A 6,000-nucleotide genomic window follows, 5' to 3' on the forward strand; every position below is an offset into this window, starting at 1 on the left:
CATCAGGGTTTACTTCCTCTTTAAGTGAACGTTACATCTGAATAAAGGATATGAGTTGCCTCTATTACTCCTGGTTCCCGACTCTGATCCTGCGTACTTCCCTTTTGTGAACTGACCAGCATTACTCTGAATAATACTGTGGGTTGTAGATTCCAAAGTCCCAAGGCCTAACCGCCTAATTCCTTGACTCTTGCAAATCCGCCCAATGTCAGTTCTGGAAAGTGTCTCTCACTACGTCTTTGGACACATAGCAAGTTTACGGATAATTAAGAACCACTGGGTTGCACTCCCTTTGCTCACCTCCCATCGACAGTCCATTTTTCCCACAGAAGGTCGATCCCAGTTTCCTCCGTCTGCTTTACACCTACTTTCTCCTCCGCATGGTCCGGCGCATCCCCGGCTGGGACAGCCGGTTTCTCCTCTGGACTACATTGCAATGACCGTTCAAATTATCCAGCGCTGGGGTCTCTGAAGCCCCAGGCCTTCAAGCCTGCTCCTGCTGCACTCTACATCTTGGGTTCTCTCCTTCTCCTCCTCCTCCTTCGGAAGCATGTGACCCCCAGCTTATATGCAAGTCCTGCCCCTGCCAATACAAATTAATGATTGGTCCAGAGCTCTCCACATAAGCTGCCTGCCACTCCAGTCCCAAATCCCTCCCCCCTTCCAGAACAGTTCACTGAAAGGCTGAGTGGACTTCCTTGAGCCAGAGTGTAGATGGCCACACCCCCCCTCTATTCTAGCACTCCCCTCTCCCAAATAAACAACCAGGCCTAGAAAAGTGCAAGGCCCTGGTCAAATCTATCTATCACTATTTACAGAAAACCTATTTAGCACCCACCTAAATGGGGTGGGCGCTACACTAGGAACTGTCAGCACAGGCAAATTTAGGCAGGCCTTCACTCTAAACTAGGCCTGTCTGTTTTGATCTGGAGGCTGGGAGAAGCAGTGGGTGTCACCACCTGTGCTCCAGTTCTGAGGCTCCTCCCCTACTTCCAGGGAGAATATACCTGAAGAGGAGCCCTCCTTTACATCTGGTGCCCCCCAGCAGCAGAGCCTTCCTTTACATTTGGTGTCCCCCAGCAGCGGAGCCTTCCTTTACATCTTGTGTCCTCCAGCAGTGGAGCCCTCCTTTACTTCTGGTGTGCCCCAGCAGCGGAGCCCTCCTTACAGATCTGTGTCCCCCAGCAACACAGCCCTCCTTACTTCAGTGTCCCCAGCAGCTGGCAGCAGCGGAGCCCTCCTTACAAAGCAATCTGTGTCACCAAGCAAAAGTGCTCTCCTTACTTCAGTGTCCCTGGCAGCAGCAGCAGAGCCCTCCTTACACAGCGAACTGTGTCCTCCAGCAGCGCGGCAGCTACAGTTCCCGGCAGTTCCCAGCTTTCTCGTGTGTGTGTTCAGTAGAGAGGGGAGAAGCTGATTGGCTGCCCCTCCCCTCTCCACTGAACACAACACAAGGGGAAATAATCCTCGCGATGGCAGCGGCGGCCATCTTTTTGTAGCCCGCCGGCCGTTTTTTCCTAAAACATTGATTGTTCCGGAACTGTTGGCAAGTATGAGATGGGTGAGTATACTTTAAATATTACAGATAAATTAAATTGCCTTTTTGGTTTGTAGTGCTCAGATGCAGTGTAGTTCTACTTTAAAGAGGAAGTAAACTCTGCAAAGTAAAGGCATAATGTGCTAGTATGCACCGCACTCACAGCTGATCATCGCGTGAACCAGGAAGTGCCGGTAAGCCGCTTTCCTCGGTTCACGCTGACAGGGAGAGTCGATCGGCTGCTCTCCCTGTCAGAGGGGTGTCTGCACTGATAATCAGCCCATTGATTATCACTGCAGCTCCCATCAGGTGTGCCCATCACTTGCCAGCCTGCGCCCATCAACTACCAGCCTATGCCCCATAATAAGCACCTGCCAGTGCCCATAAAAATGGCAATCAGTGCCCACAACAGTGCCAATCAGTGCCCATAAAAGTGCAAATCAGTGCCCCATCTGTAATGCCTGTCAGTGCTCTTCAGATGTCACTCAGTCATGCCTGTCAGTAGCTCCTCATCAGTGCTGTCTATCCAGTGCCACCTATCTGTGCCCATCAGTGCTGCCTATCAGTGCCGCCTATCAGTGCTGTCTATCAGTGCCCATCAGCTTTTTTTTTTTAATTGTCTGTCTTTTTTTCTCTTTCGTTCATTGATGGACACAGCTCCTTTAATTATTGATCTTAGGGTTATCACGCCATCTTCAGGAGAGGACTAGGCAGAACCAGGGCTGGACTGGGACAGAAATTTGGCCCTGGACTTCATCCAGACTGGCCCACTTACATTTTGAGTGTCCCATCAGCACTCCCTTACAACAGAGTGTCCCATTACCAGCCCCCTTACATAAGAGTGTCCCATCAGCAGCCCCCTTACATCAGAGTGTCCCATCAGCAGCCCCCTTACATCAGAGTGGCCCACTGAGCCATCGGCCCACCGGGAAACTCACGGTAGTCCCAATGACCAGTACATGCCTGGGCAGAACATGTAACACATGTAAAAACAGCAAGACTGCACAGCACCATTGGTCCTGGGATTTTTTTCTAAAAAAAATTTGATCCTGTGATCTACTATCAACAGCCAGGCTGGGTGAAAGGCTGGATAATATAGATCCTTGTAGTCTCCTCAGCCTGGCCATTGAGCATGAGCAGACCCTAGCTACACACTGGATCGGCCACGACATGCCCCTTCTGCTCCAGGGGCGGCCGGTGAGCTATATGCTCTGGGGGCACACATATGACCAGGCTACTGCTGTCCGTGTCACAGTGTGCCATGGCCAGCAGCCACCCTGTACTGCTCGGGTGATGAGTCTGTGGTGGGATGCGTCTAGCAATCTCAGCAGGAATCGTAAGTACGGCTCTCCCTGCCTTGGCAGGATTGAGCAGCTGGGAATTCTCTGAGAGGTCGACTAGGGGGTCTCTCACTCTCCCTTTCCTCTCTCCCTATCCCTTATTCCCTCCTCCCCCTGCTGGGGCCGCTGTGTGACTGGGCATGAGGTGCGGTGTATGTACCTAGGCCGGGGGTCCTCGGGGGGGATCCGAGCTTTGGCAGGGCTGCGCTGGGTGTTGGGTGCGATGTGAGGTGCCTGAGTAAATTTTCTAGAAGGTTCTGCCACCATTTTATTGGTGATTTTTGCACAAGGCCGGCCGGCGACCATTTTCTTGTAGCCTCAGCGTGTTTTTACCTCTAGTGCTGGGTCTGTGTACCTCGGAACAGCGCGGTTTTCACTCTGAGCACTTTGTGACTGAAACAGGGCAGAGCGGCCAGCGGCAGCACAGCGCAGCACAGCACTTGGTCAGGGTGGTGAGTCCTGCGGGGGGGGGGGGGCCCTCAGTCTGCAAGCAGCTAGGAGGGTGGGATTTGTGTACCTTGCCTTAAGTCCCTAAGTTGTGACAGGTGAGTGAGGGTCAGCATGGCGTCAGAAGCTGCTGCTTCTTCCCCAGACATCCCTGCTATTGCAACCGGCTCACCTGCAAAAAATGAGGTGCCTATGAACGCTTTGTCGGTGGTCCTGGAGACTTTTGTTGCCAAGGTAGAAGCGGTATCTCTGCGCAAGGGAGGTAAAAAAAAACACCCCCTGCCCCCCGTCTTCTGGGGAGAGCTCTGATTCAGACTTGGGTCCCGCGGTGACTGGAGGTCCCTGTTCTGAAGTGTCAACGGATGAGGACCAGGACCGTTCGGCCAGTGAGAATGACTCTGTGTCCGGGTTAGCGCAGGAAAAAGCGCTAGTAGGAGCACTTATCACTGTGTTGCGGGATACCCTGAAAATACAGGATTCAGCAGGAACCTCTGCTGAGGTGGTGGTCCCTTTTGGGCCTTTTTCCTAAGGTGTTTCCGTATTTAACTTATTTTGATAAGTTAATTTACAAGGAATGGGGTAGTCCGCAGTGGGCCTTTTCAGTCCCAAGAAGAATGGCAGTGCGTTACCCCTTTGAGGAGAGCCTCCTGAAAAAATGGATGTCTCCACCGGTCGTTGACCCCCCGGTATCCAGGTTAAAAAAAGTAACCAAAATTCCGGTTGAAGGGACTCCTGCCTTCAAGGACCCTGCTGACAGGAGGGTCGAAACAGTGGCCCGGTCCATGTTTAGTGTAGTGGGGTCAGCGTTACAACTTGTGCTGGCCAAGGCCTTGGTGTTGCAGACGCTTACTGAATGGGCAAAGTTGCTGCACTGTGAATTGGAGAAGCAACAGTCTCCCCTGGTCTGCGTACTGCTGGCAGACCAGTTGGTACATGGCCTTAAGTATGTCTGTGATGAGCATTGATGTTACTAACGGAGTTAAAGTAAATGGCGTTACTTAACGCCGACCTAGTACGACTGGTGGCAGATGTTCTGTGGTGGCTACCACTGCGAGAGGACCTTCTATTGCAAGGTTCGATACTTCATCCTGCTTTACTGTCGCTGGTTTTAACGGTATGGCTTTTGAAAACCAGGTGTTAAAGGACCGAGGTTTTTCAGACTCTGTAATTTCCACTATGCTGAGGGCACAGAAGTCTTCTTCTCTGAAGATTTACCATCATACATGGAAGGCTTACATCTCCATGTGTGAGGAGATGGGGTAGTGTCTGCGCACTTATTCAGTTTCCAGGATCCTCCTGTTTTTGCAGCGAGAAGTGGATCAGAAACATGCCTTAAGCACCATCAAGGGAAAGATATCAGCCTTGGCTGTCTTTTTCCAACACCCCTTGGCGACTCACTCATTGGTGAGTAGCTTTCTGCAAGGGGTTCGACACGTAATCCCTCCGGTTCGACCACTGCTACCTCCGTGGGATCTAAATCTGGTGCTATCGACACTTCAGAAACCGCCTTTTGAGCACATTAGGGAGATTCCCTTGTTAACTCTTTCTCAGAAAGTAGTCTTTCTAGTGGCTATTACATCTGCCAGGAGAGTTTCTGAGTTGGCGGCCTTGTCATGCAAGTCTCCCTACCTGGTCATCCACAAGGATAAGGCGGTGCTACGTCCGCAGCCCTCTTTCTTTCCAAAGGTGGTTTCGGCATTCCATCTAAATGAGGACATCGTGTTACCGTCCTTATGTCCTAAGCCGACACACCCAAAAGAGGTTGCCTTACATTCCCTGGACATGGTCTGGGCTAAACGGGTGTATCTGTCTGCTACGGCTCCCTTCCGGAAGTCAGACTCTCTGTTTGTCTTGGTGGCTGGACCAAAAAAAGGTCTGCGGTCTCGTTGTCTACCATTTCTCAGTGGATCAGACAGATCGTGGTTCCTGTAATGGCTCATTCCACCAGAGCAATTGGGACCTCCTGGGCTTTCCAACATCAAGCGCCTGTCTCCCACATGTGTAAGGCGGCGACTTGGACGTCCATTCACACTTTCACAAAATTCTACAAAGTTGACATAAGCACATCTTCGGATGCTTGCTTTGGCAAGGTTTTGCAGGCGGCTGTGTAAGGTTGCAATTACACCATCTTTAAGTTATAAGTGTGTTGTAAACGCATCTTTTGATGCACAAGTTGGCCGCTGGTTTTTATGGCGGCCATTTAAGATGGCGACTCCCCTGTTAAGGTGTTCCTTTTGTTGTGGGCAAAGTTATGTTTTGCTGTTTCCACCCCTCGTTTTTGACACTGCTTGGGGACATCCCTAAGGTCAAGAATTAGAGGAGCTGTGTCCGTCAATGAATGAAAGAGAAAATGGGATTTTTGTTCTCACCGTAAAATCCTTTTCTCTGAAGTTCATTGATGGACACAGCACCCATCCCTCCTATTTACGTTTGTACTGCTTTTTGACGAACTGAGCTGCAGGAAGCAGAGTGAGGGGTTATAGCCAGAGGGACCGCCCCTTTTGTGGTGCTGTGCAGTCTTGCTGTTTTTACATGTGTTACATGTTATGCCTAGTTCTCTCCTGAAGGTGGCGTGCTAACCCTAAGGTCAAGAATTAAAGGAGCTTTGTCTGTCAATGAACTTAAGAGAAAAGGATTTTACGGTGAGTACAAAAATCCCATTTTTGTTTATAACGC

The sequence above is a fragment of the Lithobates pipiens genome, unplaced genomic scaffold (genome assembly GCF_037356315.1).
Source record: "Lithobates pipiens isolate NorthernLeopardFrog02 unplaced genomic scaffold, aLitPip1_a1.2 Scaffold_8, whole genome shotgun sequence".
NCBI lineage: Eukaryota > Metazoa > Chordata > Amphibia > Anura > Ranidae > Lithobates > Lithobates pipiens.